The sequence below is a fragment of the Haemorhous mexicanus genome, chromosome 2, assembly GCF_027477595.1.
Source record: "Haemorhous mexicanus isolate bHaeMex1 chromosome 2, bHaeMex1.pri, whole genome shotgun sequence".
Lineage (NCBI taxonomy): Eukaryota > Metazoa > Chordata > Aves > Passeriformes > Fringillidae > Haemorhous > Haemorhous mexicanus.
Genome location: NC_082342.1, coordinates 70,510,060 through 70,522,504, shown reverse-complemented (window position 1 = coordinate 70,522,504; position 12,445 = coordinate 70,510,060).

Here is a 12,445-nt window from a genome sequence, read left to right as displayed (position 1 = left end):
AACATGTAAAGTGGTTACACACCTTTTGGACTTAGGTTTTGAAGTCTTTATGCACAAGTATCACATTGCTTTAATGCAACATGATGGCAAAATGTGAGAAATGTGAATAATTGAGGCCAAGCTACAATTTTCTAGGATAAAATGGAGTCATTTAGCCAGATGGAGAGGGAAGAAAGCATTTTCCATAAGCTTTGCCAGATAGGCTCTAAGGAAGCTTTCCTCAGGCTGCACTAGGGGCCATCAGTGTATTTGTTAGAATATAAGATTTTTAGTATTTTCCATCAACCCTTTTCAATAATCATCTACACTGCCAACCATGGGCATTTAAAAAATCATGAATAATACCCCTAAACAACTTGGAATGGACTTAAAATTTATAGTACATGGTGGGGGGAAATGGGGTTTGTGGGTCTTACTGAACTTTTAGCTGGTATCATGAGTCCCCTCCCATTAGCTTTTTGTAAGGGTGTTGGATTTCATCAAAAGAATGTGAAGAATTGTATCATCTTATGATAATATGGGTTTATGAGAAAACCCCAGAGTTCTGGAGGCTGTAGCGAAAATGGGGTTCACTGGCACTACAAAGGGGCCTGCACATGTCTGACTCCTCTGTGGTCAAATTTGTTAGTCCTTGAGTGGACAGCCCAGGGAAAGAGAAGGAATAAAAATGTGAAAATAACAGGTAGGCAATGGCTGCTCATTTGGAGGGCATAAAGTTTTCTATCATTCTTCATTCACAAATTTTATAACTAGGTGAACAAGGGTTGAAGAGCTGGATGATCATGCTACAGCATCTCCAATGCGTTCAGACTTCTGCTGCATAGTTTGAAGCAATCTAGCAGTGAGTTATGTGAAAACTTATTGTCATGACAAAGACCATAAAAAATGGAAAATGAGACAATTAAAGAACCCGTGACAAATTTTATAACAAGTATAGAAAATAACACAAAGGTAATCCATTGTATTATCTTTTCAAGGTTCTTCTCACATGTTGTAAATAGGGTTTATAGTACTAGCTATTTTTTTGCTACTTTGCCATCAATCACCCTGAGGCATTACTAAACTATTACTTATCTGCTGACAGGTAAAACGAAACTTTAGTGCTGATATTACTGAAGTTTTATTAGTAAGCATCAAGAGCTCAATAGTAACCAAAAGACAAAAAAGTAAACTTTGTTAAAATATTATGTGGAAATTTTTAGGTTGCTCACTTTTCTTTTGCTCTTGTGGCAGTTTTTCTGCTTGACTCATTTGAACTGAAGGGAAAGGAAAGACAATAGACTCATGGCTGACAATTTATCTTTTGAGTAAGAAGTTTTTTGTACCACTACCTGATATCTAGAGAAACTTCAGGTTTTAGACAACCACCCTTTTATAAGAGTTATATAATGTTTGTGCTTTTCTTTAGCTTTCCATTGTGTCTAAATTCTGGGTGCAAGAGAATGTTACAGCACTTGACAATTAATGAGCTGAAACTGAAGTATCTTTTTTGTAATTCTTATTACTAAATCAAAAGATTTCTGCATGAATCTTGTTTCACTTTTCATGTCAACTTTACGATAATTACAAAGAAGATAGCATTATCTCAAAGGTGGGTATTGCAGAGGACATCAGCAGTTTAAATAGCACCATCAAGTCAAAAAGAACCATGAAACTGTGAATTGTACTAAACATATTGTATATTCAAAATATTTGAAGTGTTTAAATAACCAGCTAGGCTATCTGCTGGTAAAGGTCTCCTCAAAATGTATCTTGTCTAATCTTCTCATCTTGTTCAGCATAAAATGGTGGATAAATTTCACCAGAGTATGTCTCTGCAAGCATAAATTTTAAATGTATTGAAGCTTTATTTTTGCTTCATATTTTTCTTTGACTAGAGAAGACCAAAAATCAATCATATATCTGGGATTTAGCTGCTTCAAACAGAGGTCAACTGAAGAAGAGCTGGCTTGGTATTAAACATAATCTACAATGTCAAGGTAAATGTTTAAAGCAAGCAGTTTTTAAAATACTGATTTTAATAAGATGCGTGACCCTGATGCCTGTTATTTAGTCTTGCACATCTTGCTAGCATTAGCTTTTCTAGACTTGGCCCGCAGAGAAGACACTGCCATTTGCTTCAGCAGCAGATGTATGTATTAAACTTCTTCATTCAGCAATTTCTCAGCTTACCAAAATTCTATTCACCTGCTTGTTCCAGTTACAGGCTCAGCCTGCTATCACATCTAGCTGAAAATAAAAATTATTTCACTCTGGACTAGAATGAACTTTATTCTAGAAGTCTACTGTTTGACAAGTGTAGTTGTTCTTTTGTCATTTACTATTGATATGATAGATTACCATATTATTTTATTACAGTAATGTCTTTTTTTTGCCTTTGAATTCTGATGCTTCTAAAGGCACGGAAACATAAATTTCACAGATAATTCTGAATTGAGATGGCATGTGAAAATCAGAATGATACACATAATAAAGAGTGTTATAGTAGTTCAAGTATCAGCGGGAAATAAAACTAAATTAATCTTAAAGAAAATATTTTTAAATATGAAAAGAAATACTCTAGAATTCATGGATAAGAAGACAGTTTGGATAAAATTCTAAGAATGCTGAGTTCTGTGGGAGCTTCGCCATTTAATCAACTCGGCTGATACTTAGCCCTTGGCAAATATTATGCAAGAAAATCATGGGATGATGGATGGCAATAAATTAAGTATGAAATTGTTTGAAATATTTGCTTTTATATGCAAGTTGGTATACTGGATGTGTAAACATCCATGCTAAAGAACTCAGTCCAAAAAACCATATTCTGGAGTTGGTATCTCATTGCTTTAACTTCTGTTCAGCCAAGTCATTAATTTTCAACATTCACTTATTTCTGATTCACAGGGTCGAGGGTGGCACCAGAGTTAGTCTGGAGATAGTGAGCACAGCAGAGTGGGGAGGACTGCACACACCTTGTGATCAGTGCTTCTTACCAAACGCTTGCAGAGCATTTGGGAGTTGATAGCAGTCTGCTCTGCGGTTCGCCTTGTGTGCTTTTCCCAATGGAAGACTGTGGTTCCTAAACACAGAAGATCAGCACTCCCACTCAACCTGGTGTTGCCTGCAAACTGACAGAATGTGCACTCTATGCCCTCCTCCAGAGAGTGGATAAAGATATTAAACAGGCCCCAATACAGAGCCTTGGGGAGCACCAGCTGGATGTGACTGCATTCACAGCACCCTGGGCCTGGCCATCCAGACAGTTTTTACTATCCACAGTGCCATGGAAGAAGCCCAACATCAAAGCTATTCTTACTTGTAGGATTCTCAAAGCAGAAACTGCATCCATGAATACAGAGGACTGGAAATTTTCCTTAATCTTTGATTTTGCTTTTCCTAGAAACTTAAGAGGGATGAAGACCTGGTGTGATTGTAAGACAGGAAATGTGTTTTCATCTTATTTTGCTGGGCAGAAAAAACTAGAAAGGTTAAATGGAGACATCTAAATAACCTTTATTTTCACGTATGTCTTAAATTATTTTGGGATGTATTCTATTGGAAATAACTAGGCTATAAACATAGAACACAGTGAGAGCTACAGCTCTGCTGGGAGAACATGGGCAAACCATGGTTGCCTGTCATGACTAGAACATATATGAACAGCTTGCTTACATCCTCGGGCTGAGGAAGAATTGAGCAAACTTTTTTTTCAATTGTTTTCTGCAAAAGAAAAAGGAAATAGTTTTTTGTAGCAAAATCATGTTTACATCATAGCCCTCATACTGAAAGTCCTGAGGTGATCTAGCAGCCTGCAGCAGATGTAGTCTAGAACAGTTGTGTTGAGCTCAACAAGCAGGAGTAGCTACTAGTGATCACATGCAGTGGAAATAGCTGTTTTAAATGGTACAGATATTTTAAAAAGTTACAGAACTCACTGAAATGTATTATCTGACTGCTTGTTTTTGTAACAGGGCTTGAGCCAATGACTTTTTTTTTAAGTGTCCACTCTGACCCTGAAACTGAAACTGCAGAACTGACTGCATAAAACTTTTGTGAAAGAGACTCCCAGCTAATGACAGTGGGCAGAATAGGTAGGATGTTTGTCTGTAAGAGAAGGTCACAGGGTTAAGCTGCAGACTAGAATTTCAATTCCTTGAAAAATTACTTAGCCACCAAACTGTTGGGTTTTTTTCTGTGATTAGTAAATTTTTTTTGAGAAAAAAGGAAGATTCCAGAATGGTGAATATACTGGATTTTAACAGCTAAAAAGGCCATTTTATACATTCTTTTACCCGAATAGAATAAGGATTTAATCTCTTAGATCTAAAATAAAGTAATGTTTGGGCAATTTTTGTCATAAATCATTTGATTCAGCAGAGTGATTGACAAGAAATGCCTTCATACAGTAGTCCAAATAATCTAGACATTCATATGGAAGGTCTAAATAAGAAATATACTTAGGAATTAAAGATCACACTCTATAAAGAGAAATTAAGTTTTGAAAGTGAAAATTTAATGTGTTGCTTGGGACATAACATTCCGAAATAACTACTGGATTCACAAGCAGCTCAAACTTAATGTCTCATGCTTGGGCCATGAAAAGATTTAAGTGTGTCTTGTGCATTTTTTTGACAAGTCAGAAGTATATCAACTGTGTGCCAGAGCAGGACCATATTAGAGATACCAGGAGCCTAAGCCATGGAATGATTTGAGGTCCCCACCTGTAGAAATGAAAATGCATAAATGTCATAACTCTTCCTGTGCTCTGCAGTGAAGGCAGCTCCACTGCAGTACCTCACTCTGCCATTTGCTGTCTGATATATCTAATCTGCCTCAACTGTCCAGTCTCTTGCTATGATTCATTTCCTCAATATGTGTTTGTCCTCATACACAATTTTGCTACTTTACATGTAGAAGCAGCTCCTTCCCCTACTGAAATACAGATATTGGAAAGTCTGAAGTGCAAGGTGTATTCTGAAATATTGAACTTAATCAGTATATCCTGTACTTGTGAGAATAGTTAGGATTTTACGCATCATAAATGCATAGAGAGCTTCTGTTTATTTAATCCTGTTTGGAGATCTATGATTTTCATTTTTCCTTCCAGTTTTATACCAAGTCTCAGCATTGGCTTCAGTCATGGATTGAGTTTTCTTTGCCTTCAGATTCTACTTGCAAATGCCTGTTTTCTGTCTGTTTCCCTCATTATCCACTTTTGCTGTTCCAAATATTGTTTCCTTTTTAGGTCTGAAAAATGTTTATTTTCTTTTTAGCACAACCTTTGTGGTAATCAAGACTTCTTAACCATCAGGTTCTTATATTCAAGCTATTATGAGCAAAACTGCATTTTCATTCCTGTTATTTAACAAGAAAAATGAAGAAAATAAAAGAGTAAGATTTCAGCACTTATGAACCTGGATGAAAACTGAAATTTTCAACTTAAAGAAGGTATATTCCTGAAGTTTGTGAAGAAATTTGAGAGATATATTTAGACTAAGGTGTCCTTGTTCTTGATCATCCAGAATGGAATTGTCTACTTAGACCATATTGCAATGACTTCCAACAAAGCTGCCTAGGACTTCTTCCAGCAAAAACCTAAGTCCACTGGAAGAGAAAGGAGAAAAACATATACACTCATGTCTTGCCTTCATATAGGTTTGGAATATGGCTAGGAGATAGATTTCTCACAGATTCCACTTTATATTTAGCCAAATATGAGCACGTATACTCTCAAATAGAATTCTTGCTGTCATCATCACTGCCACTGTCACTGTGTCACCCATGCCTCCCAACCTTCCAATTACCCCCACACCTAGCACTTGTCCTAAACATCTTCATCCACATCTCCTGACATTGAAATCTCCTTTACTTCAAATGAGTTTAAAATTCAAATGGCTTCTTAATAGATGCTAGTGAAAAGCAATATTGCCACCATTTGTCTTTGATAAAACACCATTTGTCATTATTGCTAAAGTCTCTGTTCCTCCTCCCCAAAGTCTGCTGACAGGAAGAAGGTGTTATTGCTGCCTTTGATTCTGTCACATGTGTTTTGTTTTGCCTTCTTGTAGTTCTCCCATCTTTAGGGCTTGCTTAGATGATATTTGAGGGTGTCACTTCCCCAGGAGTGGAAGTTCTGTCCTTCTACTTCATCCATCCCCAAAGGTGTTGAGAGACAGAAAAGCAGAACCCATCCCTTCTCTGTTAATGCTTTGCCCTTCACAAAACACAGAGCAGGAGCAGCACAATACATTTAATATTCTTCAGCATTTTAATGCTGCCCTCAGATGTGAGAAATTCAGTTCCTCTATTGCTTTTTTTCCCCAAGGACTAATCACTGCAAAACTTAGACACTGCAAGAAGAAGAAAGGACTTCATTCACTTGCTTTGTCTCCCTGGCTACCAGAGCTGTTTGTGGTTTTTGTTAGTCTACTTTTACACAGAGAAGCATACAATCACTAACAAAGAGTAACTTGGGCTAGACACCTTAGGCCTCCACTTGATTTAAGTCTTCTCAATTTGGCATTAGCAAATGGGTTTTCTGTGGCAGTTGCTACTGCAGTGTCTTTTCTCCTCAAGGGAAGCAGCCCATAGAACCACTTTTCAAATTTATCTTGAGATTCCTGGGTGAAGGAATTTTAGCCTAGATTTAGTATTTTATAGACAAGGGTTTCTGACTGAAGTACTTTGAGAAGAAAAATGAAGCATTCCTGAACAGGTATAAAAAATCTGTAGGAGACTGGGAGTTTAAAAGAGCAATTTTTCAGTTTTCTTAGATACTGTCTTCAGCAGAAAACCACTTCTGAAAGATGAGAATCCAGGCAGTGTTTGGGAGAGCTCAGAAAGGCCAGATCATGACCTACACAGGTATTCTGTATTTACCACCAGCACGTCTGGAGAGTTTGGAATTTGGTCCTTTATTCAAGTATGTCTGTTACAGTGATCTGCCAACTGATGTTAGCAAAATACTCCCACCAGTTTCACTGAGTGATGGATTGAGCCCTGAGGGCCCTCCATGGTTGTGCAGGCCAGTACTGACTAGTTGTGTGTCTGACAATTTTTTTTTTACCCATCCAACCTTGCCACACAAAGAGTGTCGGTAAGCCACAAAATGGAAAGCATGTAAAACTAGTTTTTAGGTAGAATATAGCCCTTGTGGGTAAATAATCACACTTTCCTCCCTCAAGTACTGCATTAGAAACAATATTCAGTATAAAGTGTTTGTAGAGATAGCCTGATTGTAAAGCAAGATTAATACGAAAGGCAAGAAGTCTGCAATAAAACCTCACTACTTAAATCATCTGCATTTGTGTACAAGCATTCATATTTAGCAACAGTCCCAAGGCTGAGATTAAAGCTGTTTGGTAGGTTACTTCAAGGCCTTTTTATTGCTAAATCTTATTATGTCTCTAAAATGTAGAAATTAATCACCTGTCATCAAAGCTACAGTGGATTATTGACTTCTAAATGTCTCTACGAAGTGATTCATGACAGAATGAAACAGGAGACTGAACTAGCACTGAAATTCTTTTTGCATGTGATAAAAAGGGTCTATTAAAAATGTTTGAACAAATGCTGGCTATTAGGTAATCATCACAAAGGATTTTGTTATCAAAACGTGGTGCTCCTTGAATAACCTTATTCAGTTACATAGATTTGCAACACCAGACCCCTAATGAGGAAGATATCTGGAGAATTTAGACTGTTCATCTGAGAAGCATGACATTAGCTAAATTGCATCAGGATATTCTGATCTACCTGTAAGACAATGATGGTGGAGTATTGTTTGCACGTACTCCCAGGTATTTTAACCCAAAATCATGTGGGAATTCTAATTAAGAATCATTGGGTTGTGACAGGAAAATTTCTTATGATTTGGATATTTTGCTGTATATTCAATATCAGTTTTTCTTTGAAACATGTCAAAAATGCCATGAGGATGTACTGCTTAGGGGAAGAGAAATCTGGCTTTTGATTAAGTCAAAGTGAGTTTCTGAAGGATTTATAATGGCCCCCATTCAGTTAAAGCTATCATGCAGCTGGAAAGTGACTGTGTGATGTGGTCTGGGGATGCAAGCTGCATTGGCTGGGACTTCTAGGAGAAGTCTATATATTCCTGACTGCTCCTGACAAGTCTGTGTTCATCCTACTGAAGGTAGGTCCTGCTGAAAATGAGAAGGGAAGTCCTCCATAAGGTGTACTGATATGCATTTCTTCTTCAAAAAGAGAAATGTTAAAATTATTTTCTAAGAAAATCAAGATTGACAACATTGAGGCTCTGAAAAGACATCCTAGGTGTTTTCCTTCTGTTAGAAGGCCAGGTTTACAGAAAATATCTTTGGAAAGGTAATTTCTTAATGTATTTTCAGAGTTTCCATAAGTCACACTATGAATCTGCAAGAGGGCCTCAGTCTTCTTCTTTTAACCAGCAGGGGTACAGGCTGAAGGGTACTTCCTCCCTAGAATTTCAAAGCATGTGCTCTCACAGCAACTCTGCACACTGGCACTAAGTGTACTCCTGTTTATCTGTTGCTTACATGCATTATAAGACAGATACACTGAATTTTCACTTAGAGTCACTTTTTTGTCTAAGACAAGTTAGGGGAATGCAAAGGAAATATGTTCAGAAGACTGACCATTATGTTTTTAGCTATAAGACTGGGGGTAAGGGAGATTATAATTGCAAAAATAATTAAACACCAATTTTCCTCATCCATGTGCAAATCCAGAATTTTTCTCTGGCTGTTCAGTACCCCTCATCAGAAGTAGCTGGACATGCCTTAGCTGCTAAAGTCAACAGTTGAGTTCCTGCAGTCATGCTGCCATGTGATGGCTTCCACTGAGCTCAGAAACTGTATCTTCCTCTATCCCTGCTTCTATTTTCCACATTGATTTTTACAGAAAAATGGTGACATTGATTTGGATAAAAATGGAAATGCTTTTGATAGCACCATGTGGTGTCAGGCAATTTGGGCACTTAAAAATGATTACTCTCATTCAATCTAACCTGCTCTGAAGGGAATTTGTGTGTGCATGTGTCTGTGTTTGCCTACTTCCTCTGGGCTATGAAGGGCCCTTTTTTTCAAGCCTTGCAGTGTGTACGGGGTTTTCTGCCTTTGCTCTTTGCCAGTTTGCTGCTTCTGTCCTCACTGTTATAACTGGGTTGTTAATTTTGAACTCCTGTGGCTTCGTTGTGGCTGAGAGTATTACACAAGCCCTTAGATGCACATACATGCTGTGCATGTGCACTGTGTGCCCATGCTCCCTGCAGAGACACCAGATTATTGATACAGAGGACACAAACAACTTGCTCCACAATTCACGTGGCCATGGCAGTATGAATGAACATTTTCAGTTCTTGTTCCCGTCCCCCCCAGTTGTAACTGGCATTCCTCTATTTGTGGTCAAACAGAGCAGGGCATGCTCCTCCCCACACACCTTACTCGTGCTGAACTGGGCTGCTGCCCTGTGCTGATGGTGTGTCCTGGAAACCAACTCAGCAGTACACACCTGTGGGGCTGTCCAGAGGGCTGTTGCATCCCAGAGTGCACAAGCACATGGGGTTGCTCACCTGGACACACAGCTCTTCAGTTTCCTTTTTGAACTTTTTGTTGGTCCAGAGCTCAAATGTCTCAAAGTGCCTCTGGATCAGAGCTCAGCCATTCATTTGTGTCAGCCACCCTCTTTAAATTCTGTGTTTGCAGATTTGCTGAGGATGCAATTTGTGTCATCATCCATGTTGCTAATGAAGATGTTGAAAAATATGAGCCCCAGTACTGACCCCTAGGGGTACTGTGCTTGTTACTGGATAGCAGCCATATGTTGAATCATTGATCACTTCCCTTTGGGTATGGTAGCAAAGCCTATTTTTGACAACCTGACAGTCCAACCCACTCAACATTGCTATTAACATAGGAAAACCTATCCTTTGGGGATGGGATTTTTCTTTTTTTTCATTTTAGAACAGATAACAATAGAGAAATACCAACTATTTAAAATATGGCAGGTGTGGCCAGTGATGAAATCAGAGTCCATGTGGGCCTCATACTCTATTCAGTACATTTTGGGTAATTTTTGAGTCAAGTAACACTGTCACATCAAAGTGAGTATGAACTATCTCCTTTTAGTTTAATTTTTTTTAAAAATATGTATTAGCTGTCAATACGGTACCCTTGTTTGTTTATATAGTTTTACTAGGATCTGTGGTCCAGCTAAGGTCAAAAGAAGCTTGCCTGAACTCTTAGGGATGTTGCTAGGTAGTCCCAGCATCTTTATCATTGGTATTTGCAAACACCTTGTGGCAAGGCTGTAGAAATGTAGGTGTAAGATTCAGATGTGACTGAGGCAGACACCATAGTTATCATCCTACTAATATCTGTGGCAAATCTGAGAAATTAATCTTCTAGAAATACAGCCTTTCATCATTTGAAATAAAACCCTCTACTGTTGTCTGAAAAGCCTCACAGTGATGTTTCCAACTTCTTGTACACTTTTAGGCAGGAAAGCAGAAGGATTCTTTTCTTATTTTGAATTGTATTCTATTCTTTCTCTTAGAAATATGTTATTGCTTATCTTATGAATTTTTATTTTCACTTGACCTTAACTTTTAATCAAAACATTGTTGAAGAAATTTTTCAGAATTCAAGTGAAGGTGGAAATTCAATACTGGGCTACTATTGGAGAACACTGACTTTGTCTCTCTGCCAGAGACTGGCTAGAGAGCTTAGCCTCAGATGAGCATGTAGTTTAGAAATTCAGAGATGCAGAGACCTTGTTATTATCTCCAGGTCTCTTAAGGCCTTTTAGGGCCTTCTATAGGTTTTCCATTCTGATAGGCACTAGCTTTCCTGGCTTTTTATTCCTCTTTCCTGTAGATGCCAAAAAAATTGAAAGAAGAAGTAGAAAATAGGAAAGCATAAACTTCTTGCTAGTGTTCTCTCAGCTTGTCTTCAATGGCACACCTATGAGACAAGGAAAAAAACCCAGCTGTTGGAGGAAGGACTTAGGAAGAGAGAATGAGGATGATAACAATAGAGTGGGTGACTCCTTGCTGATGTATTGATCTTTGGATGGAGGTGCGCATGTGTGTGTTTGTCAGGGAAATGGCACATCCCTGCTTCCCTAAAACACTTGTATACTGGAGTATTATTATACTTACAACTGCCTGTGCCAAGAATAACAGGAAATCTTTTTTCAGTGTTTCATGTGAAAATGAGGAGTGAAAGTTCCAAGTATTTGGAACACAAATATTATTGTCAATGAGTGTATGAAAAAATGGGACAGGTAATGACATTTTTTGAAATTATGTGTTTGAAACTACTTGGTTTTAAGAAGAGTCTTGTAAATACTTTCTTTGTGGAGTACTTTCAGTACTTTCAGATTCACAGACACACTGTGACTACCTGGGTTGCTCTTCAGAGCAAAATCAGCAGCAGAGTTTCAGTAAATTCCAAACCTTACTCAGAAACCAGATTCCTTATTATCAATGAAAGAAGGTAGGCACTGAAGAGAGTCTTTCACTACTTTCCTTAGTCAAAGTAGCTACACCTCTGTGTAACATGAAAGAACCACTCAGACCCTGTCTATATGAAAGAGGCATCATCTTTGTGTCATGGGGAATATTGAAAGAACACCTTTTCCCTCTAATCTTAAAATGGCAGCCAGGAAAAGAGTTTAGATGAAAGCCTCTAAATCACAGTGATCCCTCCCTAATGAAAGTGTAGCTCAGTCTGGTTACAGCACCTTTGAAAGAGGAATCTGCTGGCAAGTGCAGCACAAAGGTGCAGTTCATGAATGGCTTTCGTGAATGGATCAAATAGTCTTGGGCTGGTGTAAAATATGTATTAGTGAGATCATAATTAGGTTCATTAAATTAACTGATAGCTACCCTAACATCTCATAGTCTCATGGCATCTGACACTTAGACACATGTTTTATTAGATAAGTCAAGAATGGGGATGTGTATTTCTGTTTACTCACAGTTCAGTAGTTCAAAGAAGAATTTCTGGGAATGTGTTGTATATAGTCGTGTCCCTTGAGACACATTCTCTTTTGTTTCCCATCCACTGATCCACTGTAACATTTCTGATGTCAGATGACTTTCTTGTACAGCAGTGTTCTCTGCTGAACACTGGATTTATGGAGAGCAAAATGTGGGGTCCTCATTCTCACATTTTCTACTTTGCTTGTTTTCAAGTGAACTTCTTGCTTCACTTTTGATGGCACAGTTGGTGATCCCTGAATCCTTCTGCAGAGCTCCATTTTCTCTAGTAGCATATGGGTATCTAACAGGTGGAGCAGACACTGTACAAATGAGAATTTGCCTTTGGGTCTTTTCATATTTCAGCTTCTGTGAATCTGGCTGTTGCATTTTTTACTAATTTGCTATTTCAAGCTTGGTTTTTTTGTTTTTTTTTTACTCATGGTAATCCAGCACATTTCTGATGTGTCTGAACAAGTTTAAAAG